The sequence below is a fragment of the Lathyrus oleraceus genome, chromosome 6 (assembly GCF_024323335.1).
Source record: "Lathyrus oleraceus cultivar Zhongwan6 chromosome 6, CAAS_Psat_ZW6_1.0, whole genome shotgun sequence".
Lineage (NCBI taxonomy): Eukaryota > Viridiplantae > Streptophyta > Magnoliopsida > Fabales > Fabaceae > Lathyrus > Lathyrus oleraceus.
In genome coordinates, this window is record NC_066584.1 from 356,136,267 (window position 1) to 356,162,986 (window position 26,720).

General features: G+C 27.1%; 15 non-coding genes across 15 annotated transcripts; all 15 read right to left on the reverse strand.

The window, feature by feature from the left end:
* Window positions 1-1,389: 1,389 nt before the first annotated feature.
* TRNAK-UUU (transfer RNA lysine (anticodon UUU)) lies at window positions 1,390-1,461 on the reverse strand. The gene has a single exon. It is a non-coding gene; the product is annotated as a tRNA-Lys (tRNA).
* A 1,533-nt stretch (window positions 1,462-2,994) lies between these two features.
* TRNAK-UUU (transfer RNA lysine (anticodon UUU)) lies at window positions 2,995-3,066 on the reverse strand. The gene has a single exon. It is a non-coding gene; the product is annotated as a tRNA-Lys (tRNA).
* A 1,689-nt stretch (window positions 3,067-4,755) lies between these two features.
* TRNAK-UUU (transfer RNA lysine (anticodon UUU)) lies at window positions 4,756-4,827 on the reverse strand. The gene has a single exon. It is a non-coding gene; the product is annotated as a tRNA-Lys (tRNA).
* Window positions 4,828-6,356: 1,529 nt separating this feature from the next.
* On the reverse strand, window positions 6,357-6,428 carry TRNAK-UUU (transfer RNA lysine (anticodon UUU)). The gene has a single exon. It is a non-coding gene; the product is annotated as a tRNA-Lys (tRNA).
* A 1,665-nt stretch (window positions 6,429-8,093) lies between these two features.
* Window positions 8,094-8,165, reverse strand: TRNAK-UUU (transfer RNA lysine (anticodon UUU)). Its single transcript has one exon. It is a non-coding gene; the product is annotated as a tRNA-Lys (tRNA).
* Window positions 8,166-9,697: 1,532 nt separating this feature from the next.
* Window positions 9,698-9,769, reverse strand: TRNAK-UUU (transfer RNA lysine (anticodon UUU)). The gene has a single exon. It is a non-coding gene; the product is annotated as a tRNA-Lys (tRNA).
* Window positions 9,770-11,436: 1,667 nt separating this feature from the next.
* On the reverse strand, window positions 11,437-11,508 carry TRNAK-UUU (transfer RNA lysine (anticodon UUU)). Its single transcript has one exon. It is a non-coding gene; the product is annotated as a tRNA-Lys (tRNA).
* A 1,665-nt stretch (window positions 11,509-13,173) lies between these two features.
* TRNAK-UUU (transfer RNA lysine (anticodon UUU)) lies at window positions 13,174-13,245 on the reverse strand. Its single transcript has one exon. It is a non-coding gene; the product is annotated as a tRNA-Lys (tRNA).
* Window positions 13,246-14,913: 1,668 nt separating this feature from the next.
* TRNAK-UUU (transfer RNA lysine (anticodon UUU)) lies at window positions 14,914-14,985 on the reverse strand. The gene has a single exon. It is a non-coding gene; the product is annotated as a tRNA-Lys (tRNA).
* Window positions 14,986-16,622: 1,637 nt separating this feature from the next.
* TRNAK-UUU (transfer RNA lysine (anticodon UUU)) lies at window positions 16,623-16,694 on the reverse strand. The gene has a single exon. It is a non-coding gene; the product is annotated as a tRNA-Lys (tRNA).
* Window positions 16,695-18,363: 1,669 nt separating this feature from the next.
* On the reverse strand, window positions 18,364-18,435 carry TRNAK-UUU (transfer RNA lysine (anticodon UUU)). The gene has a single exon. It is a non-coding gene; the product is annotated as a tRNA-Lys (tRNA).
* Window positions 18,436-20,103: 1,668 nt separating this feature from the next.
* On the reverse strand, window positions 20,104-20,175 carry TRNAK-UUU (transfer RNA lysine (anticodon UUU)). The gene has a single exon. It is a non-coding gene; the product is annotated as a tRNA-Lys (tRNA).
* Window positions 20,176-21,843: 1,668 nt separating this feature from the next.
* TRNAK-UUU (transfer RNA lysine (anticodon UUU)) lies at window positions 21,844-21,915 on the reverse strand. The gene has a single exon. It is a non-coding gene; the product is annotated as a tRNA-Lys (tRNA).
* A 1,667-nt stretch (window positions 21,916-23,582) lies between these two features.
* On the reverse strand, window positions 23,583-23,654 carry TRNAK-UUU (transfer RNA lysine (anticodon UUU)). Its single transcript has one exon. It is a non-coding gene; the product is annotated as a tRNA-Lys (tRNA).
* Window positions 23,655-25,321: 1,667 nt separating this feature from the next.
* Window positions 25,322-25,393, reverse strand: TRNAK-UUU (transfer RNA lysine (anticodon UUU)). Its single transcript has one exon. It is a non-coding gene; the product is annotated as a tRNA-Lys (tRNA).
* Window positions 25,394-26,720: the final 1,327 nt, after the last annotated feature.

A 26,720-nucleotide genomic window follows, 5' to 3' on the forward strand; every position in this document is an offset into this window, starting at 1 on the left:
TAATTAATACTCCCTCCGTTTTTTGTTATAAGTCGTTTTTGATTTTTCACATGTATTAAGAAATGTAATAATTATGGTATGAAAAAGAGAAATTATGAAGGGTTTTACAAAATTGTCCTTCATTGATTATATTGGAGAAATAAATTGACATAATTGAAAGGAGAGAGAGTAATAAATAGGTATGGGTATAATAGGGAAAATAACATTAATCATTCATTGATATTATAAAACAACTTATATTGTGGTACAAAATATTTTTGCAAAGCGACTTATAATAAAAGACGAAGGTACTACCTTATTAAATCAACAAATAATTTAATCCACCGAACATCAAGGATTGATTTTTGTTACAAAAACACATTTATAGCATTATATCATGAGAAGTGAAACATGGATGAAATATATCCCACCGCAAAATTAATTTTACAATTAATCTTTCAAATCATTCCAAAATCTTTAGCTCAAAAATTTTACACTTATTAAGTTAACAAGCATTCATAATTATACATTTATGTGACTGTTTAAAAAACATAACTATAATGTTTGTGATCTCATATTAAAGGTATCAATCATACATTTGATAGCAAAGTCAATAAAAATGGGATGATTGAGTAATTAGAGGGGCATCCTAATTTTTATATGTGTAGTTACTAAAATTAGAATAGTTATTTATTTAGAAGAAAAATGTTAAATAACTTAATATGTACAAATAATAAGCAAAGTCTACTATGGTAGTTACATGATTGGAATGTGTTGAACCAGATTTGTTATGAAGAACAATAACTTTTATTTGTAGAGTTTCAATGAGAAAAATTTAATTATGAAAATTAATATTTGAATGTTTTTGTTTTTGCATATAGAATACTTGTAAACATCTACAAAAAATAAAGACTTGATCATCTATAGAAGAAATGATCATCTATAAAAGAATGATCATCTATGCCTTAGTCGACAAGTTTTACCATCTAGACCTCAATTCTAAATGGTCAAATGCACCGCGACAAAGAAATGATCATATCTCCCTAGAGGAACACAAATTATCATCTACACAAGATTCAACGAAACTTAAAATCTGATCATTTTACCTCAGCAAGAAGAAAGAATAATCTAAACAAGAAGGAAAGAAATAGTCATATGTGCTCAAGTAAACAAGGTTTAACATCAATACAAGATAGTGTTACCATGTAGACCTAAAGGTGAGAATGATAATATGTATCCTAATAGACATGATTATACATAATCAATGGAAATAACTAGTTTTGCCTAATCAAAGAGTTGATCTCCTACACCTCATTCATGAAACAATGTTCTGCTATGTCCCCTACATCAAGTGTTAAAAACAAACCTATGTGTTAATTATGTTATATATATTAAAAGAAAAATTGAATGCGCCGACTGTGGGGATCAAACCCATGACCACGTGGTTAAAAGCCACGCGCTCTACCACTGAGCTAAGTCGGCTAATTTTAGTGGTTGAATAAAAAAATGGAATTATGACTTAGTTTTTTTATCAATAAATTTTAAATCATAAAGATTAAATCATAAAATCTATACGATACTTATTATATATAGTTATAGAAATTTTGTAGCGCCCTGAACTTACATATTGAGTATAATCAAAATAAACAAATATAGTATAACTTTAAAGCATAAAAGTTTCATGCATTTTTGGAATAATTTAAATCTTATCTCTACCAAAACAATTTTAGAAACTTGTCATATACGTTTTAAAAATCTTAAAACCTTTATTTCATAACACTATAATTAATACTCCCTCCGTTTTTTGTTATAAGTCGTTTTTGACTTTTCACATGTATTAAGAAATGTAATAATTATGGTATGAAAAAGAGAAATTATGAAGGGTTTTACAAAATTGTCCTTCATTGATTATATTGGAAAAATAAATTGACATAATTGAAAGGAGAGAGAGTAATAAATAGGTATGGGTATAATAGGGAAATAACATTAATCATTCATTGATATTATAAAACAACTTATATTGTGGTACAAAATATTTTTGCAAAGCGACTTATAATAAAAGACGAAGGTACTACCTTATTAAATCAACAAATAATTTAATCCACCGAACATCAGGGATTGATTTTTTGTTACAAAAACACATTTATAGCATTATATCATGAGAAGTGAAACATGGATGAAATATATCCCACCGCAAAATTAATTTTACAATTAATCTTTCAAATCATTCCAAAATCTTTAGCTCAAAATTTTTACACTTATTAAGTTAACAAGCATTCATAATTATACATTTATGTAACTGTTTAAAAATCATAACTATAATGTTTGTGATCTCATATTAAAGGTATCAATCATACATTTGATAGCAAAGTCAATTAAAATGGGATGATTGAGTAATTAGAGGGGCATCCTAATTTTTATATGTGTAGTTACTAAAATTAGAATAGTTATTTATTTAGAAGAAAAATGTTAAATAACTTAATATGTACAAATAATAAGCAAAGTCTACTATGGTAGTTACATGATTGGAATGTGTTGAACCAGATTTGTTATGAAGAACAATAACTTTTATTTGTAGAGTTTCAATGAGAAAAATTTAATTATGAAAATTTAATATTTGAATGTTTTTGTTTTTGCATATAGAATACTTGTAAACATCTACAAAAAATAAAGACTTGATCATCTATAGAAGAAATGATCATCTATGCCTTAGTCGACAAGTTTTACCATCTAGACCTCAATTCTAAATGGTCAAATGCACCGCGACAAAGAAGTGATCATATCTCCCTAGAGGAACACAAATTATCATCTACACAAGATTCAACGAAACTTAAAATCTGATCATTTTACCTCAGCAAGAAGAAAGAATAATCTAAACAAGAAGGAAAGAAATTGTCATATGTGCTCAAGTAAACAAGGTTTAACATCAATACAAGATAGTGTTACGATGTAGACCTAAAGGTGAGAATGATAATATGTATCCTAATAGACATGATTATACATAATAATTGAATGCGCCGACTGTGGGGATCGAACCCACGACCACGTGGTTAAAAGCCACGCGCTCTACCACTTAGCTAAGTCGGCTAATTTTAGTGGTTGAATAAAAAAATGGAATTATGACTTAGTTTTGTATCAATAAATTTTAAGTCATAAAGATTAAATCATAAAATCTATACGATACTTATTATATATAGTTATAGAAATTTTGTAGCGCCCTGAACTTACATATTGAGTATAATCAAAATAAACAAATATAGTATAACTTTAAAGCATAAAAGTTTCATGCATTTTAGGAATAATTTAATCTTATCTCTACCAAAACAATTTTAGAAACTTGTCATATACGTTTTAAAAATCTTAAAACCTTTATTTCATAACACTATAATTAATACTCCCTCCGTTTTTTGTTATAAGTCGTTTTTGATTTTTCACATGTATTAAGAAATGTAATAATTATGGTATGAAAAAGAGAAATTATGAAGGGTTTTACAAAATTGTCCTTCATTGATTATATTGGAGAAATAAATTGACATAATTGAAAGGAGAGAGAGTAATAAATAGGTATGGGTATAATAGGGAAAATAACATTAATCATTCATTGATATTATAAAACAACTTATATTGTGGTACAAAATATTTTTGCAAAGCGACTTATAATAAAAGACGAAGGTACTACCTTATTAAATCAACAAATAATTTAATCCACCGAACATCAAGGATTGATTTTTTGTTACAAAAACACATTTATAGCATTATATCATGAGAAGTGAAACATGGATGAAATATATCCCACCGCAAAATTAATTTTACAATTAATCTTTCAAATCATTCCAAAATCTTTAGCTCAAAAATTTTACACTTATTAAGTTAACAAGCATTCATAATTATACATTTATGTGACTGTTTAAAAAACATAACTATAATGTTTGTGATCTCATATTAAAGGTATCAATCATACATTTGATAGCAAAGTCAATAAAAATGGGATGATTGAGTAATTAGAGGGGCATCCTAATTTTTATATGTGTAGTTACTAAAATTAGAATAGTTATTTATTTAGAAGAAAAATGTTAAATAACTTAATATGTACAAATAATAAGCAAAGTCTACTATGGTAGTTACATGATTGGAATGTGTTGAACCAGATTTGTTATGAAGAACAATAACTTTTATTTGTAGAGTTTCAATGAGAAAAATTTAATTATGAAAATTTAATATTTGAATGTTTTTGTTTTTGCATATAGAATACTTGTAAACATCTACAAAAAAATAAAGACTTGATCATCTATAGAAGAAATGATCATCTATAGAAGAAATGATCATCTATGCCTTAGTCGACAAGTTTTACCATCTAGACCTCAATTCTAAATGGTCAAATGCACCGCGACAAAGAAATGATCATATCTCCCTAGAGGAACACAAATTATCATCTACACAAGATTCAACGAAACTTAAAATCTGATCATTTTACCTCAGCAAGAAGAAAGAATAATCTAAACAAGAAGGAAAGAAATAGTCATATGTGCTCAAGTAAACAAGGTTTAACATCAATACAAGATAGTGTTACCATGTAGACCTAAAGGTGAGAATGATAATATGTATCCTAATAGACATGATTATACATAATCAATGGAAATAACTAGTTTTGCCTAATCAAAGAGTTGATCTCCTACACCTCATTCATGAAACAATGTTCTGCTATGTCCCCTACATCAAGTGTTAAAAAACAAACCTATGTTTATTATGTTAATATATTAAAAGAAAAATTGAATGCGCCGACTGTGGGGATCAAACCCATGACCACGTGGTTAAAAGCCACGCGCTCTACCACTGAGCTAAGTCGGCTAATTTTAGTGGTTGAATAAAAAATGGAATTATGACTTAGTTTTGTATCAATAAATTTTAAATCATAAAGATTAAATCATAAAATCTATACGATACTTATTATATATAGTTATAGAAATTTTGTAGCGCCCTGAACTTACATATTGAGTATAATCAAAATAAACAAATATAGTATAACTTTAAAGCATAAAAGTTTCATGCATTTTAGGAATAATTTAAATCTTATCTCTACCAAAACAATTTTAGAAACTTGTCATATACGTTTTAAAAATCTTAAAACCTTTATTTCATAACACTATAATTAATACTCCCTCCGTTTTTTGTTATAAGTCGTTTTTGACTTTTCACATGTATTAAGAAATGTAATAATTATGGTATGAAAAAGAGAAATTATGAAGGGTTTTACAAAATTGTCCTTCATTGATTATATTGGAAAAATAAATTGACATAATTGAAAGGAGAGAGAGTAATAAATAGGTATGGGTATAATAGGGAAAATAACATTAATCATTCATTGATATTATAAAACAACTTATATTGTGGTACAAAATATTTTTGCAAAGCGACTTATAATAAAAAACGAAGGTACTACCTTATTAAATCAACAAATAATTTAATCCACCGAACATCAAGGATTGATTTTTTGTTACAAAAACACATTTATAGCATTATATCATGAGAAGTGAAACATGGATGAAATATATCCCACCGCAAAATTAATTTTACAATTAATCTTTCAAATCATTCCAAAATCTTTAGCTCAAAATTTTTACACTTATTAAGTTAACAAGCATTCATAATTATACATTTATGTAACTGTTTAAAAAACATAACTATAATGTTTGTGATCTCATATTAAAGGTATCAATCATACATTTGATAGCAAAGTCAATAAAAATGGATGATTGAGTAATTAGAGGGGCATCCTAATTTTTATATGTGTAGTTACTAAAATTAGAATAGTTATTTATTTAGAAGAAAATGTTAAATAACTTAATATGTACAAATAATAAGCAAAGTCTACTATGGTAGTTACATGATTGGAATGTGTTGAACCAGATTTGTTATGAAGAACAATAACTTTTATTTGTAGAGTTTCAATGAGAAAAATTTAATTATGAAAATTAATATTTGAATGTTTTTGTTTTTGCATATAGAATACTTGTAAACATCTACAAAAAATAAAGACTTGATCATCTATAGAAGAAATGATCATCTATGCCTTAGTCGACAAGTTTTACCATCTAGACCTCAATTCTAAATGGTCAAATGCACCGCGACAAAGAAATGATCATATCTCCCTAGAGGAAGACAAATTATCATCTACACAAGATTCAACGAAACTTAAAATCTGATCATTTTACCTCAGCAAGAAGAAAGAATAATCTAAACAAGAAGGAAAGAAATTGTCATATGTGCTCAAGTAAACAAGGTTTAACATCAATACAAGATAGTGTTACGATGTAGACCTAAAGGTGAGAATGATAATATGTATCCTAATAGACATGATTATACATAATAATTGAATGCGCCGACTGTGGGGATCGAACCCACGACCACGTGGTTAAAAGCCACGCGCTCTACCACTGAGCTAAGTCGGCTAATTTTAGTGGTTGAATAAAAAAATGGAATTATGACTTAGTTTTGTATCAATAAATTTTAAATCATAAAGATTAAATCATAAAATCTATACGATACTTATTATATATAGTTATAGAAATTTTGTAGCGCCCTGAACTTACATATTGAGTATAATCAAAATAAACAAATATAGTATAACTTTAAAGCATAAAAGTTTCATGCATTTTAGGAATAATTTAAATCTTATCTCTACCAAAACAATTTTAGAAACTTGTCATATACGTTTTAAAAATCTTAAAACCTTTATTTCATAACACTATAATTAATACTCCCTCCGTTTTTTGTTATAAGTCGTTTTTGACTTTTCACATGTATTAAGAAATGTAATAATTATGGTATGAAAAGAGAAATTATGAAGGGTTTTACAAAATTGTCCTTCATTGATTATATTGGAAAAATAAATTGACATAATTGAAAGGAGAGAGAGTAATAAATAGGTATGGGTATAATAGGGAAAATAACATTAATCATTCATTGATATTATAAAACAACTTATATTGTGGTACAAAATATTTTTGCAAAGCGACTTATAATAAAAGACGAAGGTACTACCTTATTAAATCAACAAATAATTTAATCCACCGAACATCAAGGATTGATTTTTTGTTACAAAAACACATTTATAGCATTATATCATGAGAAGTGAAACATGGATGAAATATATCCCACCGCAAAATTAATTTTACAATTAATCTTTCAAATCATTCCAAAATCTTTAGCTCAAAATTTTACACTTATTAAGTTAACAAGCATTCATAATTATACATTTATGTAACTGTTTAAAAAACATAACTATAATGTTTGTGATCTCATATTAAAGGTATCAATCATACATTTGATAGCAAAGTCAATAAAAATGGGATGATTGAGTAATTAGAGGGGCATCCTAATTTTTATATGTGTAGTTACTAAAATTAGAATAGTTATTTATTTAGAAGAAAAATGTTAAATAACTTAATATGTACAAATAATAAGCAAAGTCTACTATGGTAGTTACATGATTGGAATGTGTTGAACCAGATTTGTTATGAAGAACAATAACTTTTATTTGTAGAGTTTCAATGAGAAAAATTTAATTATGAAAATTTAATATTTGAATGTTTTTGTTTTTGCATATAGAATACTTGTAAACATCTACAAAAAATAAAGACTTGATCATCTATAGAAGAAATGATCATCTATGCCTTAGTCGACAAGTTTTACCATCTAGACCTCAATTCTAAATGGTCAAATGCACCGCGACAAAGAAATGATCATATCTCCCTAGAGGAACACAAATTATCATCTACACAAGATTCAACGAAACTTAAAATCTGATCATTTTACCTCAGCAAGAAGAAAGAATAATCTAAACAAGAAGGAAAGAATTGTCATATGTGCTCAAGTAAACAAGGTTTAACATCAATACAAGATAGTGTTACCATGTAGACCTAAAGGTGAGAATGATAATATGTATCCTAATAGACATGATTATACATAATCAATGGAAATAACTAGTTTTGCCTAATCAAAGAGTTGATCTCCTACACCTCATTCATGAAACAATGTTCTGCTATGTCCCCTACATCAAGTGTTAAAAACAAACCTATGTGTTAATTATGTTATATTAAAAGAAAAATTGAATGCGCCGACTGTGGGGATCGAACCCACGACCACGTGGTTAAAAGCCACGCGCTCTACCACTGAGCTAAGTCGGCTAATTTTAGTGGTTGAATAAAAAAATGGAATTATGACTTAGTTTTGTATCAATAAATTTTAAATCATAAAGATTAAATCATAAAATCTATACGATACTTATTATATATAGTTATAGAAATTTTGTAGCGCCCTGAACTTACATATTGAGTATAATCAAAATAAACAAATATAGTATAACTTTAAAGCATAAAAGTTTCATGCATTTTAGGAATAATTTAAATCTTATCTCTACCAAAACAATTTTAGAAACTTGTCATATACGTTTTAAAAATCTTAAAACCTTTATTTCATAACACTATAATTAATACTCCCTCCGTTTTTTGTTATAAGTCGTTTTTGACTTTTCACATGTATTAAGAAATGTAATAATTATGGTATGAAAAAGAGAAATTATGAAGGGTTTTACAAAATTGTCCTTCATTGATTATATTGGAAAAATAAATTGACATAATTGAAAGGAGAGAGAGTAATAAATAGGTATGGGTATAATAGGGAAAATAACATTAATCATTCATTGATATTATAAAACAACTTATATTGTGGTACAAAATATTTTTGCAAAGCGACTTATAATAAAAGACGAAGGTACTACCTTATTAAATCAACAAATAATTTAATCCACCGAACATCAAGGATTGATTTTTTGTTACAAAAACACATTTATAGCATTATATCATGAGAAGTGAAACATGGATGAAATATATCCCACCGCAAAATTAATTTTACAATTAATCTTTCAAATCATTCCAAAATCTTTAGCTCAAAATTTTACACTTATTAAGTTAACAAGCATTCATAATTATACATTTATGTAACTGTTTAAAAAACATAACTATAATGTTTGTGATCTCATATTAAAGGTATCAATCATACATTTGATAGCAAAGTCAATAAAATGGGATGATTGAGTAATTAGAGGGGCATCCTAATTTTTATATGTGTAGTTACTAAAATTAGAATAGTTATTTATTTAGAAGAAAAATGTTAAATAACTTAATATGTACAAATAATAAGCAAAGTCTACTATGGTAGTTACATGATTGGAATGTGTTGAACCAGATTTGTTATGAAGAACAATAACTTTTATTTGTAGAGTTTCAATGAGAAAAATTTAATTATGAAAATTTAATATTTGAATGTTTTTGTTTTTGCATATAAAATACTTGTAAACATCTACAAAAAAATAAAGACTTGATCATCTATAGAAGAAATGATCATCTATGCCTTAGTCGACAAGTTTTACCATCTAGACCTCAATTCTAAATGGTCAAATGCACCGCGACAAAGAAGTGATCATATCTCCCTAGAGGAAGACAAATTATCATCTACACAAGATTCAACGAAACTTAAAATCTGATCATTTTACCTCAGCAAGAAGAAAGAATAATCTAAACAAGAAGGAAAGAAATTGTCATATGTGCTCAAGTAAACAAGGTTTAACATCAATACAAGATAGTGTTACCATGTAGACCTAAAGGTGAGAATGATAATATGTATCCTAATAGACATGATTATACATAATAATTGAATGCGCCGACTGTGGGGATCGAACCCACGACCACGTGGTTAAAAGCCACGCGCTCTACCACTGAGCTAAGTCGGCTAATTTTAGTGGTTGAATAAAAAAATGGAATTATGACTTAGTTTTGTATCAATAAATTTTAAATCATAAAGATTAAATCATAAAATCTATACGATACTTATTATATATAGTTATAGAAATTTTGTAGCGCCCTGAACTTACATATTGAGTATAATCAAAATAAACAAATATAGTATAACTTTAAAGCATAAAAGTTTCATGCATTTTAGGAATAATTTAAATCTTATCTCTACCAAAACAATTTTAGAAACTTGTCATATACGTTTTAAAAATCTTAAAACCTTTATTTCATAACACTATAATTAATACTCCCTCCGTTTTTTTATTATAAGTCGTTTTTGACTTTTCACATGTATTAAGAAATGTAATAATTATGGTATGAAAAGAGAAATTATGAAGGGTTTTACAAAATTGTCCTTCATTGATTATATTGGAAAATAAATTGACATAATTGAAAGGAGAGAGAGTAATAAATAGGTATGGGTATAATAGGGAAAATAACATTAATCATTCATTGATATTATAAAACAACTTATATTGTGGTACAAAATATTTTTGCAAAGCGACTTATAATAAAAGACGAAGGTACTACCTTATTAAATCAACAAATAATTTAATCCACCGAACATCAAGGATTGATTTTTTGTTACAAAAACACATTTATAGCATTATATCATGAGAAGTGAAACATGGATGAAATATATCCCACCGCAAAATTAATTTTACAATTAATCTTTCAAATCATTCCAAAATCTTTAGCTCAAAATTTTACACTTATTAAGTTAACAAGCATTCATAATTATACATTTATGTAACTGTTTAAAAAACATAACTATAATGTTTGTGATCTCATATTAAAGGTATCAATCATACATTTGATAGCAAAGTCAATAAAAATGGGATGATTGAGTAATTAGAGGGGCATCCTAATTTTTATATGTGTAGTTACTAAAATTAGAATAGTTATTTATTTAGAAGAAAAATGTTAAATAACTTAATATGTACAAATAATAAGCAAAGTCTACTATGGTAGTTACATGATTGGAATGTGTTGAACCAGATTTGTTATGAAGAACAATAACTTTTATTTGTAGAGTTTCAATGAGAAAATTTTAATTATGAAAATTTAATATTTGAATGTTTTTGTTTTTGCATATAAAATACTTGTAAACATCTACAAAAAAATAAAGACTTGATCATCTATAGAAGAAATGATCATCTATGCCTTAGTCGACAAGTTTTACCATCTAGACCTCAATTCTAAATGGTCAAATGCACCGCGACAAAGAAATGATCATATCTCCCTAGAGGAAGACAAATTATCATCTACACAAGATTCAACGAAACTTAAAATCTGATCATTTTACCTCAGCAAGAAGAAAGAATAATCTAAACAAGAAGGAAAGAAATTGTCATATGTGCTCAAGTAAACAAGGTTTAACATCAATACAAGATAGTGTTACCATGTAGACCTAAAGGTGAGAATGATAATATGTATCCTAATAGACATGATTATACATAATCAATGGAAATAACTAGTTTTGCCTAATCAAAGAGTTGATCTCCTACACCTCATTCATGAAACAATGTTCTGCTATGTCCCCTACATCAAGTGTTAAAAACAAACCTATGTGTTAATTATATGTTATTAAAAGAAAAATTGAATGCGCCGACTGTGGGGATCGAACCCACGACCACGTGGTTAAAAGCCACGCGCTCTACCACTGAGCTAAGTCGGCTAATTTTAGTGGTTGAATAAAAAAATGGAATTATGACTTAGTTTTGTATCAATAAATTTTAAATCATAAAGATTAAATCATAAAATCTATACGATACTTATTATATATAGTTATAGAAATTTGTAGCGCCCTGAACTTACATATTGAGTATAATCAAAATAAACAAATATAGTATAACTTTAAAGCATAAAAGTTTCATGCATTTTAGGAATAATTTAAATCTTATCTCTACCAAAACAATTTTAGAAACTTGTCATATACGTTTTAAAAATCTTAAAACCTTTATTTCATAACACTATAATTAATACTCCCTCCGTTTTTTGTTATAAGTCGTTTTTGACTTTTCACATGTATTAAGAAATGTAATAATTATGGTATGAAAAAGAGAAATTATGAAGGGTTTTACAAAATTGTCCTTCATTGATTATATTGGAAAAATAAATTGACATAATTGAAAGGAGAGAGAGTAATAAATAGGTATGGGTATAATAGGGAAAATAACATTAATCATTCATTGATATTATAAAACAACTTATATTGTGGTACAAAATATTTTTGCAAAGCGACTTATAATAAAAGACGAAGGTACTACCTTATTAAATCAACAAATAATTTAATCCACCGAACATCAAGGATTGATTTTTTGTTACAAAAACACATTTATAGCATTATATCATGAGAAGTGAAACATGGATGAAATATATCCCACCGCAAAATTAATTTTACAATTAATCTTTCAAATCATTCCAAAATCTTTAGCTCAAAATTTTTACACTTATTAAGTTAACAAGCATTCATAATTATACATTTATGTAACTGTTTAAAAAACATAACTATAATGTTTGTGATCTCATATTAAAGGTATCAATCATACATTTGATAGCAAAGTCAATAAAAATGGGATGATTGAGTAATTAGAGGGGCATCCTAATTTTTATATGTGTAGTTACTAAAATTAGAATAGTTATTTATTTAGAAGAAAAATGTTAAATAACTTAATATGTACAAATAATAAGCAAAGTCTACTATGGTAGTTACATGATTGGAATGTGTTGAACCAGATTTGTTATGAAGAACAATAACTTTTATTTGTAGAGTTTCAATGAGAAAAATTTAATTATGAAAATTTAATATTTGAATGTTTTTGTTTTTGCATATAGAATACTTGTAAACATCTACAAAAAAATAAAGACTTGATCATCTATAGAAGAAATGATCATCTATGCCTTAGTCGACAAGTTTTACCATCTAGACCTCAATTCTAAATGGTCAAATGCACCGCGACAAAGAAATGATCATATCTCCCTAGAGGAAGACAAATTATCATCTACACAAGATTCAACGAAACTTAAAATCTGATCATTTTACCTCAGCAAGAAGAAAGAATAATCTAAACAAGAAGGAAAGAAATTGTCATATGTGCTCAAGTAAACAAGGTTTAACATCAATACAAGATAGTGTTACCATGTAGACCTAAAGGTGAGAATGATAATATGTATCCTAATAGACATGATTATACATAATCAATGGAAATAACTAGTTTTGCCTAATCAAAGAGTTGATCTCCTACACCTCATTCATGAAACAATGTTCTGCTATGTCCCCTACATCAAGTGTTAAAACAACCTATGTGTTAATTATGTTATATTAAAAAAAAATTGAATGCGCCGACTGTGGGGATCGAACCCACGACCACGTGGTTAAAAGCCACGCGCTCTACCACTGAGCTAAGTCGGCTAATTTTAGTGGTTGAATAAAAAAATGGAATTATGACTTAGTTTTGTATCAATAAATTTTAAATCATAAAGATTAAATCATAAAATCTATACGATACTTATTATATATAGTTATAGAAATTTTGTAGCGCCCTGAACTTACATATTGAGTATAATCAAAATAAACAAATATAGTATAACTTTAAAGCATAAAAGTTTCATGCATTTTAGGAATAATTTAAATCTTATCTCTACCAAAACAATTTTAGAAACTTGTCATATACGTTTTAAAAATCTTAAAACCTTTATTTCATAACACTATAATTAATACTCCCTCCGTTTTTTGTTATAAGTCGTTTTTGACTTTTCACATGTATTAAGAAATGTAATAATTATGGTATGAAAAAGAGAAATTATGAAGGGTTTTACAAAATTGTCCTTCATTGATTATATTGGAAAAATAAATTGACATAATTGAAAGGAGAGAGAGTAATAAATAGGTATGGGTATAATAGGGAAAATAACATTAATCATTCATTGATATTATAAAACAACTTATATTGTGGTACAAAATATTTTTGCAAAGCGACTTATAATAAAAGACGAAGGTACTACCTTATTAAATCAACAAATAATTTAATCCACCGAACATCAAGGATTGATTTTTTGTTACAAAAACACATTTATAGCATTATATCATGAGAAGTGAAACATGGATGAAATATATCCCACCGCAAAATTAATTTTACAATTAATCTTTCAAATCATTCCAAAATCTTTAGCTCAAAAATTTTACACTTATTAAGTTAACAAGCATTCATAATTATACATTTATGTAACTGTTTAAAAAACATAACTATAATGTTTGTGATCTCATATTAAAGGTATCAATCATACATTTGATAGCAAAGTCAATAAAAATGGGATGATTGAGTAATTAGAGGGGCATCCTAATTTTTATATGTGTAGTTACTAAAATTAGAATAGTTATTTATTTAGAAGAAAAATGTTAAATAACTTAATATGTACAAATAATAAGCAAAGTCTACTATGGTAGTTACATGATTGGAATGTGTTGAACCAGATTTGTTATGAAGAACAATAACTTTTATTTGTAGAGTTTCAATGAGAAAATTTAATTATGAAAATTTAATATTTGAATGTTTTTGTTTTTGCATATAGAATACTTGTAAACATCTACAAAAAAATAAAGACTTGATCATCTATAGAAGAAATGATCATCTATGCCTTAGTCGACAAGTTTTACCATCTAGACCTCAATTCTAAATGGTCAAATGCACCGCGACAAAGAAATGATCATATCTCCCTAGAGGAAGACAAATTATCATCTACACAAGATTCAACGAAACTTAAAATCTGATCATTTTACCTCAGCAAGAAGAAAGAATAATCTAAACAAGAAGGAAAGAAATTGTCATATGTGCTCAAGTAAACAAGGTTTAACATCAATACAAGATAGTGTTACCATGTAGACCTAAAGGTGAGAATGATAATATGTATCCTAATAGACATGATTATACATAATCAATGGAAATAACTAGTTTTGCCTAATCAAAGAGTTGATCTCCTACACCTCATTCATGAAACAATGTTCTGCTATGTCCCCTACATCAAGTGTTAAAAACAAACCTATGTGTTAATTATGTTATATTAAAAGAAAAATTGAATGCGCCGACTGTGGGGATCGAACCCACGACCACGTGGTTAAAAGCCACGCGCTCTACCACTGAGCTAAGTCGGCTAATTTTAGTGGTTGAATAAAAAAATGGAATTATGACTTAGTTTTGTATCAATAAATTTTAAATCATAAAGATTAAATCATAAAATCTATACGATACTTATTATATATAGTTATAGAAATTTTGTAGCGCCCTGAACTTACATATTGAGTATAATCAAAATAAACAAATATAGTATAACTTTAAAGCATAAAAGTTTCATGCATTTTAGGAATAATTTAAATCTTATCTCTACCAAAACAATTTTAGAAACTTGTCATATACGTTTTAAAAATCTTAAAACCTTTATTTCATAACACTATAATTAATACTCCCTCCGTTTTTTGTTATAAGTCGTTTTTGACTTTTCACATGTATTAAGAAATGTAATAATTATGGTATGAAAAAGAGAAATTATGAAGGGTTTTACAAAATTGTCCTTCATTGATTATATTGGAAAAATAAATTGACATAATTGAAAGGAGAGAGAGTAATAAATAGGTATGGGTATAATAGGGAAAATAACATTAATCATTCATTGATATTATAAAACAACTTATATTGTGGTACAAAATATTTTTGCAAAGCGACTTATAATAAAAGACGAAGGTACTACCTTATTAAATCAACAAATAATTTAATCCACCGAACATCAAGGATTGATTTTTTGTTACAAAAACACATTTATAGCATTATATCATGAGAAGTGAAACATGGATGAAATATATCCCACCGCAAAATTAATTTTACAATTAATCTTTCAAATCATTCCAAAATCTTTAGCTCAAAATTTTTACACTTATTAAGTTAACAAGCATTCATAATTATACATTTATGTAACTGTTTAAAAAACATAACTATAATGTTTGTGATCTCATATTAAAGGTATCAATCATACATTTGATAGCAAAGTCAATAAAAATGGGATGATTGAGTAATTAGAGGGGCATCCTAATTTTTATATGTGTAGTTACTAAAATTAGAATAGTTATTTATTTAGAAGAAAAATGTTAAATAACTTAATATGTACAAATAATAAGCAAAGTCTACTATGGTAGTTACATGATTGGAATGTGTTGAACCAGATTTGTTATGAAGAACAATAACTTTTATTTGTAGAGTTTCAATGAGAAAATTTAATTATGAAAATTTAATATTTGAATGTTTTTGTTTTTGCATATAGAATACTTGTAAACATCTACAAAAAATAAAGACTTGATCATCTATAGAAGAAATGATCATCTATGCCTTAGTCGACAAGTTTTACCATCTAGACCTCAATTCTAAATGGTCAAATGCACCGCGACAAAGAAATGATCATATCTCCCTAGAGGAAGACAAATTATCATCTACACAAGATTCAACGAAACTTAAAATCTGATCATTTTACCTCAGCAAGAAGAAAGAATAATCTAAACAAGAAGGAAAGAAATTGTCATATGTGCTCAAGTAAACAAGGTTTAACATCAATACAAGATAGTGTTACCATGTAGACCTAAAGGTGAGAATGATAATATGTATCCTAATAGACATGATTATACATAATCAATGGAAATAACTAGTTTTGCCTAATCAAAGAGTTGATCTCCTACACCTCATTCATGAAACAATGTTCTGCTATGTCCCCTACATCAAGTCTTAAAAACAAACCTATTGAATGCACCGACTGTGGGGATCGAACCCACGACCACGTGGTTAAAAGCCACGCGCTCTACCACTGAGCTAAGTCGGCTAATTTTAGTGGTTGAATAAAAAAATGGAATTATGACTTAGTTTTGTATCAATAAATTTTAAATCATAAAGATTAAATCATAAAATCTATACGATACTTATTATATATAGTTATAGAAATTTTGTAGCGCCCTGAACTTACATATTGAGTATAATCAAAATAAACAAATATAGTATAACTTTAAAGCATAAAAGTTTCATGCATTTTAGGAATAATTTAAATCTTATCTCTACCAAAACAATTTTAGAAACTTGTCATATACGTTTTAAAAATCTTAAAACCTTTATTTCATAACACTATAATTAATACTCCCTCCGTTTTTTGTTATAAGTCGTTTTTGACTTTTCACATGTATTAAGAAATGTAATAATTATGGTATGAAAAAGAGAAATTATGAAGGGTTTTACAAAATTGTCCTTCATTGATTATATTGGAAAAATAAATTGACATAATTGAAAGGAGAGAGAGTAATAAATAGGTATGGGTATAATAGGGAAAATAACATTAATCATTCATTGATATTATAAAACAACTTATATTGTGGTACAAAATATTTTTGCAAAGCGACTTATAATAAAAGACGAAGGTACTACCTTATTAAATCAACAAATAATTTAATCCACCGAACATCAAGGATTGATTTTTTGTTACAAAAACACATTTATAGCATTATATCATGAGAAGTGAAACATGGATGAAATATATCCCACCGCAAAATTAATTTTACAATTAATCTTTCAAATCATTCCAAAATCTTTAGCTCAAAAATTTTACACTTATTAAGTTAACAAGCATTCATAATTATACATTTATGTAACTGTTTAAAAAACATAACTATAATGTTTGTGATCTCATATTAAAGGTATCAATCATACATTTGATAGCAAAGTCAATAAAAATGGGATGATTGAGTAATTAGAGGGGCATCCTAATTTTTATATGTGTAGTTACTAAAATTAGAATAGTTATTTATTTAGAAGAAAAATGTTAAATAACTTAATATGTACAAATAATAAGCAAAGTCTACTATGGTAGTTACATGATTGGAATGTGTTGAACCAGATTTGTTATGAAGAACAATAACTTTTATTTGTAGAGTTTCAATGAGAAAAATTTAATTATGAAAATTTAATATTTGAATGTTTTTGTTTTTGCATATAGAATACTTGTAAACATCTACAAAAAAATAAAGACTTGATCATCTATAGAAGAAATGATCATCTATGCCTTAGTCGACAAGTTTTACCATCTAGACCTCAATTCTAAATGGTCAAATGCACCGCGACAAAGAAATGATCATATCTCCCTAGAGGAAGACAAATTATCATCTACACAAGATTCAACGAAACTTAAAATCTGATCATTTTACCTCAGCAAGAAGAAAGAATAATCTAAACAAGAAGGAAAGAAATTGTCATATGTGCTCAAGTAAACAAGGTTTAACATCAATACAAGATAGTGTTACCATGTAGACCTAAAGGTGAGAATGATAATATGTATCCTAATAGACATGATTATACATAATCAATGGAAATAACTAGTTTTGCCTAATCAAAGAGTTGATCTCCTACACCTCATTCATGAAACAATGTTCTGCTATGTCCCCTACATCAAGTGTTAAAAACAAACCTATGTGTTAATTATGTTATATTAAAAGAAAAATTGAATGCGCCGACTGTGGGGATCGAACCCACGACCACGTGGTTAAAAGCCACGCGCTCTACCACTGAGCTAAGTCGGCTAATTTTAGTGGTTGAATAAAAAAATGGAATTATGACTTAGTTTTGTATCAATAAATTTTAAATCATAAAGATTAAATCATAAAATCTATACGATACTTATTATATATAGTTATAGAAATTTTGTAGCGCCCTGAACTTACATATTGAGTATAATCAAAATAAACAAATATAGTATAACTTTAAAGCATAAAAGTTTCATGCATTTTAGGAATAATTTAAATCTTATCTCTACCAAAACAATTTTAGAAACTTGTCATATACGTTTTAAAAATCTTAAAACCTTTATTTCATAACACTATAATTAATACTCCCTCCGTTTTTGTTATAAGTCGTTTTTGACTTTTCACATGTATTAAGAAATGTAATAATTATGGTATGAAAAAGAGAAATTATGAAGGGTTTTACAAAATTGTCCTTCATTGATTATATTGGAAAAATAAATTGACATAATTGAAAGGAGAGAGAGTAATAAATAGGTATGGGTATAATAGGGAAAATAACATTAATCATTCATTGATATTATAAAACAACTTATATTGTGGTACAAAATATTTTTGCAAAGCGACTTATAATAAAAGACGAAGGTACTACCTTATTAAATCAACAAATAATTTAATCCACCGAACATCAAGGATTGATTTTTTGTTACAAAAACACATTTATAGCATTATATCATGAGAAGTGAAACATGGATGAAATATATCCCACCGCAAAATTAATTTTACAATTAATCTTTCAAATCATTCCAAAATCTTTAGCTCAAAATTTTTACACTTATTAAGTTAACAAGCATTCATAATTATACATTTATGTAACTGTTTAAAAAACATAACTATAATGTTTGTGATCTCATATTAAAGGTATCAATCATACATTTGATAGCAAAGTCAATAAAAATGGGATGATTGAGTAATTAGAGGGGCATCCTAATTTTTATATGTGTAGTTACTAAAATTAGAATAGTTATTTATTTAGAAGAAAAATGTTAAATAACTTAATATGTACAAATAATAAGCAAAGTCTACTATGGTAGTTACATGATTGGAATGTGTTGAACCAGATTTGTTATGAAGAACAATAACTTTTATTTGTAGAGTTTCAATGAGAAAAATTTAATTATGAAAATTTAATATTTGAATGTTTTTGTTTTTGCATATAGAATACTTGTAAACATCTACAAAAAAATAAAGACTTGATCATCTATAGAAGAAATGATCATCTATGCCTTAGTCGACAAGTTTTACCATCTAGACCTCAATTCTAAATGGTCAAATGCACCGCGACAAAGAAATGATCATATCTCCCTAGAGGAAGACAAATTATCATCTACACAAGATTCAACGAAACTTAAAATCTGATCATTTTACCTCAGCAAGAAGAAAGAATAATCTAAACAAGAAGGAAAGAAATTGTCATATGTGCTCAAGTAAACAAGGTTTAACATCAATACAAGATAGTGTTACCATGTAGACCTAAAGGTGAGAATGATAATATGTATCCTAATAGACATGATTATACATAATCAATGGAAATAACTAGTTTTGCCTAATCAAAGAGTTGATCTCCTACACCTCATTCATGAAACAATGTTCTGCTATGTCCCCTACATCAAGTGTTAAAAACAAACCTATGTGTTAATTATGTTATATTAAAAGAAAAATTGAATGCGCCGACTGTGGGGATCGAACCCACGACCACGTGGTTAAAAGCCACGCGCTCTACCACTGAGCTAAGTCGGCTAATTTTAGTGGTTGAATAAAAAAATGGAATTATGACTTAGTTTTGTATCAATAAATTTTAAATCATAAAGATTAAATCATAAAATCTATACGATACTTATTATATATAGTTATAGAAATTTTGTAGCGCCCTGAACTTACATATTGAGTATAATCAAAATAAACAAATATAGTATAACTTTAAAGCATAAAAGTTTCATGCATTTTAGGAATAATTTAAATCTTATCTCTACCAAAACAATTTTAGAAACTTGTCATATACGTTTTAAAAATCTTAAAACCTTTATTTCATAACACTATAATTAATACTCCCTCCGTTTTTTGTTATAAGTCGTTTTTGACTTTTCACATGTATTAAGAAATGTAATAATTATGGTATGAAAAAGAGAAATTATGAAGGGTTTTACAAAATTGTCCTTCATTGATTATATTGGAAAAATAAATTGACATAATTGAAAGGAGAGAGAGTAATAAATAGGTATGGGTATAATAGGGAAAATAACATTAATCATTCATTGATATTATAAAACAACTTATATTGTGGTACAAAATATTTTTGCAAAGCGACTTATAATAAAAGACGAAGGTACTACCTTATTAAATCAACAAATAATTTAATCCACCGAACATCAAGGATTGATTTTTTGTTACAAAAACACATTTATAGCATTATATCATGAGAAGTGAAACATGGATGAAATATATCCCACCGCAAAATTAATTTTACAATTAATCTTTCAAATCATTCCAAAATCTTTAGCTCAAAATTTTACACTTATTAAGTTAACAAGCATTCATAATTATACATTTATGTAACTGTTTAAAAAACATAACTATAATGTTTGTGATCTCATATTAAAGGTATCAATCATACATTTGATAGCAAAGTCAATAAAAATGGGATGATTGAGTAATTAGAGGGGCATCCTAATTTTTATATGTGTAGTTACTAAAATTAGAATAGTTATTTATTTAGAAGAAAAATGTTAAATAACTTAATATGTACAAATAATAAGCAAAGTCTACTATGGTAGTTACATGATTGGAATGTGTTGAACCAGATTTGTTATGAAGAACAATAACTTTTATTTGTAGAGTTTCAATGAGAAAAATTTAATTATGAAAATTTAATATTTGAATGTTTTTGTTTTTGCATATAGAATACTTGTAAACATCTACAAAAAAATAAAGACTTGATCATCTATAGAAGAAATGATCATCTATGCCTTAGTCGACAAGTTTTACCATCTAGACCTCAATTCTAAATGGTCAAATGCACCGCGACAAAGAAATGATCATATCTCCCTAGAGGAAGACAAATTATCATCTACACAAGATTCAACGAAACTTAAAATCTGATCATTTTACCTCAGCAAGAAGAAAGAATAATCTAAACAAGAAGGAAAGAAATTGTCATATGTGCTCAAGTAAACAAGGTTTAACATCAATACAAGATAGTGTTACCATGTAGACCTAAAGGTGAGAATGATAATATGTATCCTAATAGACATGATTATACATAATCAATGGAAATAACTAGTTTTGCCTAATCAAAGAGTTGATCTCCTACACCTCATTCATGAAACAATGTTCTGCTATGTCCCCTACATCAAGTGTTAAAAACAAACCTATGTGTTAATTATGTTATATTAAAAGAAAAATTGAATGCGCCGACTGTGGGGATCGAACCCACGACCACGTGGTTAAAAGCCACGCGCTCTACCACTGAGCTAAGTCGGCTAATTTTAGTGGTTGAATAAAAAAATGGAATTATGACTTAGTTTTGTATCAATAAATTTTAAATCATAAAGATTAAATCATAAAATCTATACGATACTTATTATATAGTTATAGAAATTTTGTAGCGCCCTGAACTTACATATTGAGTATAATCAAAATAAACAAATATAGTATAACTTTAAAGCATAAAAGTTTCATGCATTTTAGGAATAATTTAAATCTTATCTCTACCAAAACAATTTTAGAAACTTGTCATATACGTTTTAAAAATCTTAAAACCTTTATTTCATAACACTATAATTAATACTCCCTCCGTTTTTTGTTATAAGTCGTTTTTGACTTTTCACATGTATTAAGAAATGTAATAATTATGGTATGAAAAAGAGAAATTATGAAGGGTTTTACAAAATTGTCCTTCATTGATTATATTGGAAAAATAAATTGACATAATTGAAAGGAGAGAGAGTAATAAATAGGTATGGGTATAATAGGGAAAATAACATTAATCATTCATTGATATTATAAAACAACTTATATTGTGGTACAAAATATTTTTGCAAAGCGACTTATAATAAAAGACGAAGGTACTACCTTATTAAATCAACAAATAATTTAATCCACCGAACATCAAGGATTGATTTTTTGTTACAAAAACACATTTATAGCATTATATCATGAGAAGTGAAACATGGATGAAATATATCCCACCGCAAAATTAATTTTACAATTAATCTTTCAAATCATTCCAAAATCTTTAGCTCAAAATTTTTACACTTATTAAGTTAACAAGCATTCATAATTATACATTTATGTAACTGTTTAAAAAACATAACTATAATGTTTGTGATCTCATATTAAAGGTATCAATCATACATTTGATAGCAAAGTCAATAAAAATGGGATGATTGAGTAATTAGAGGGGCATCCTAATTTTTATATGTGTAGTTACTAAAATTAGAATAGTTATTTATTTAGAAGAAAAATGTTAAATAACTTAATATGTACAAATAATAAGCAAAGTCTACTATGGTAGTTACATGATTGGAATGTGTTGAACCAGATTTGTTATGAAGAACAATAACTTTTATTTGTAGAGTTTCAATGAGAAAAATTTAATTATGAAAATTTAATATTTGAATGTTTTTGTTTTTGCATATAGAATACTTGTAAACATCTACAAAAAAATAAAGACTTGATCATCTATAGAAGAAATGATCATCTATGCCTTAGTCGACAAGTTTTACCATCTAGACCTCAATTCTAAATGGTCAAATGCACCGCGACAAAGAAATGATCATATCTCCCTAGAGGAAGACAAATTATCATCTACACAAGATTCAACGAAACTTAAAATCTGATCATTTTACCTCAGCAAGAAGAAAGAATAATCTAAACAAGAAGGAAAGAAATTGTCATATGTGCTCAAGTAAACAAGTTTTAACATCAATACAAGATAGTGTTACCAAGTAGACCTAAAGGTGAGAATGATAATATGTATCCTACTAGACATGATTATACATAATCAATGGAAATAACTAGTTTTGCCTAATCAAAGAGTTGATCTCCTACACCTCATTCATGAAACAATGTTCTGCTATGTCCCCTACATCAAGTGTTAAGAACAAACCTATGTGTTAATTATGTTATATTAAAAGAAAAATTGAATGCGCCGACTGTGGGGATCGAACCCACGACCACGTGGTTAAAAGCCACGCGCTCTACCACTGAGCTAAGTCGGCTAATTTTAGTGGTTGAATAAAAAAATGGAATTATGACTTAGTTTTGTATCAATAAATTTTAAATCATAAAGATTAAATCATAAAATCTATACGATACTTATTATATAGTTATAGAAATTTTGTAGCGCCCTGAACTTACATATTGAGTATAATCAAAATAAACAAATATAGTATAACTTTAAAGCATAAAAGTTTCATGCATTTTAGGAATAATTTAAATCTTATCTCTACCAAAACAATTTTAGAAACTTGTCATATACGTTTTAAAAATCTTAAAACCTTTATTTCATAACACTATAATTAATACTCCCTCCGTTTTTTGTTATAAGTCGTTTTTGACTTTTCACATGTATTAAGAAATGTAATAATTATGGTATGAAAAAGAGAAATTATGAAGGGTTTTACAAAATTGTCCTTCATTGATTATATTGGAAAAATAAATTGACATAATTGAAAGGAGAGAGAGTAATAAATAGGTATGGGTATAATAGGGAAAATAACATTAATCATTCATTGATATTATAAAACAACTTATATTGTGGTACAAAATATTTTTGCAAAGCGACTTATAATAAAAGACGAAGGTACTACCTTATTAAATCAACAAATAATTTAATCCACCGAACATCAAGGATTGATTTTTTGTTACAAAAACACATTTATAGCATTATATCATGAGAAGTGAAACATGGATGAAATATATCCCACCGCAAAATTAATTTTACAATTAATCTTTCAAATCATTCCAAAATCTTTAGCTCAAAATTTTTACACTTATTAAGTTAACAAGCATTCATAATTATACATTTATGTAACTGTTTAAAAAACATAACTATAATGTTTGTGATCTCATATTAAAGGTATCAATCATACATTTGATAGCAAAGTCAATAAAAATGGGATGATTGAGTAATTAGAGGGGCATCCTAATTTTTATATGTGTAGTTACTAAAATTAGAATAGTTATTTATTTAGAAGAAAAATGTTAAATAACTTAATATGTACAAATAATAAGCAAAGTCTACTATGGTAGTTACATGATTGGAATGTGTTGAACCAGATTTGTTATGAAGAACAATAACTTTTATTTGTAGAGTTTCAATGAGAAAAATTTAATTATGAAAATTTAATATTTGAATGTTTTTGTTTTTGCATATAGAATACTTGTAAACATCTACAAAAAAATAAAGACTTGATCATCTATAGAAGAAATGATCATCTATGCCTTAGTCGACAAGTTTTACCATCTAGACCTCAATTCTAAATGGTCAAATGCACCGCGACAAAGAAATGATCATATCTCCCTAGAGGAAGACAAATTATCATCTACACAAGATTCAACGAAACTTAAAATCTGATCATTTTACCTCAGCAAGAAGAAAGAATAATCTAAACAAGAAGGAAAGAAATTGTCATATGTGCTCAAGTAAACAAGGTTTAACATCAATACAAGATAGTGTTACCATGTAGACCTAAAGGTGAGAATGATAATATGTATCCTAATAGACATGATTATACATAATCAATGGAAATAACTAGTTTTGCCTAATCAAAGAGTTGATCTCCTACACCTCATTCATGAAACAATGTTCTGCTATGTCCCCTACATCAAGTGTTAAAAACAAACCTATGTGTTAATTATGTTATATTAAAAGAAAAATTGAATGCGCCGACTGTGGGGATCGAACCCACGACCACGTGGTTAAAAGCCACGCGCTCTACCACTGAGCTAAGTCGGCTAATTTTAGTGGTTGAATAAAAAAATGGAATTATGACTTAGTTTTGTATCAATAAATTTTAAATCATAAAGATTAAATCATAAAATCTATACGATACTTATTATATGTAGTTATAGAAATTTTGTAGCGCCCTGAACTTACATATTGAGTATAATCAAAATAAACAAATATAGTATAACTTTAAAGCATAAAAGTTTCATGCATTTTAGGAATAATTTAAATCTTATCTCTACCAAAACAATTTTAGAAACTTGTCATATACGTTTTAAAAATCTTAAAACCTTTATTTCATAACACTATAATTAATACTCCCTCCGTTTTTTGTTATAAGTCGTTTTTGACTTTTCACATGTATTAAGAAATGTAATAATTATGGTATGAAAAAGAGAAATTATGAAGGGTTTTACAAAATTGTCCTTCATTGATTATATTGGAAAAATAAATTGACATAATTGAAAGGAGAGAGAGTAATAAATAGGTATGGGTATAATAGGGAAAATAACATTAATCATTCATTGATATTATAAAACAACTTATATTGTGGTACAAAATATTTTTGCAAAGCGACTTATAATAAAAGACGAAGGTACTACCTTATTAAATCAACAAATAATTTAATCCACCGAACATCAAGGATTGATTTTTTGTTACAAAAACACATTTATAGCATTATATCATGAGAAGTGAAACATGGATGAAATATATCCCACCGCAAAATTAATTTTACAATTAATCTTTCAAATCATTCCAAAATCTTTAGCTCAAATTTTTACACTTATTAAGTTAACAAGCATTCATAATTATACATTTATGTAACTGTTTAAAAAACATAACTATAATGTTTGTGATCTCATATTAAAGGTATCAATCATACATTTGATAGCAAAGTCAATAAAAATGGGATGATTGAGTAATTAGAGGGGCATCCTAATTTTTATATGTGTAGTTACTAAAATTAGAATAGTTATTTATTTAGAAGAAAAATGTTAAATAACTTAATATGTACAAATAATAAGCAAAGTCTACTATGGTAGTTACATGATTGGAATGTGTTGAACCAGATTTGTTATGAAGAACAATAACTTTTATTTGTAGAGTTTCAATGAGAAAAATTTAATTATGAAAATTTAATATTTGAATGTTTTTGTTTTTGCATATAGAATACTTGTAAACATCTACAAAAAAATAAAGACTTGATCATCTATAGAAGAAATGATCATCTATGCCTTAGTCGACAAGTTTTACCATCTAGACCTCAATTCTAAATGGTCAAATGCACCGCGACAAAGAAATGATCATATCTCCCTAGAGGAAGACAAATTATCAT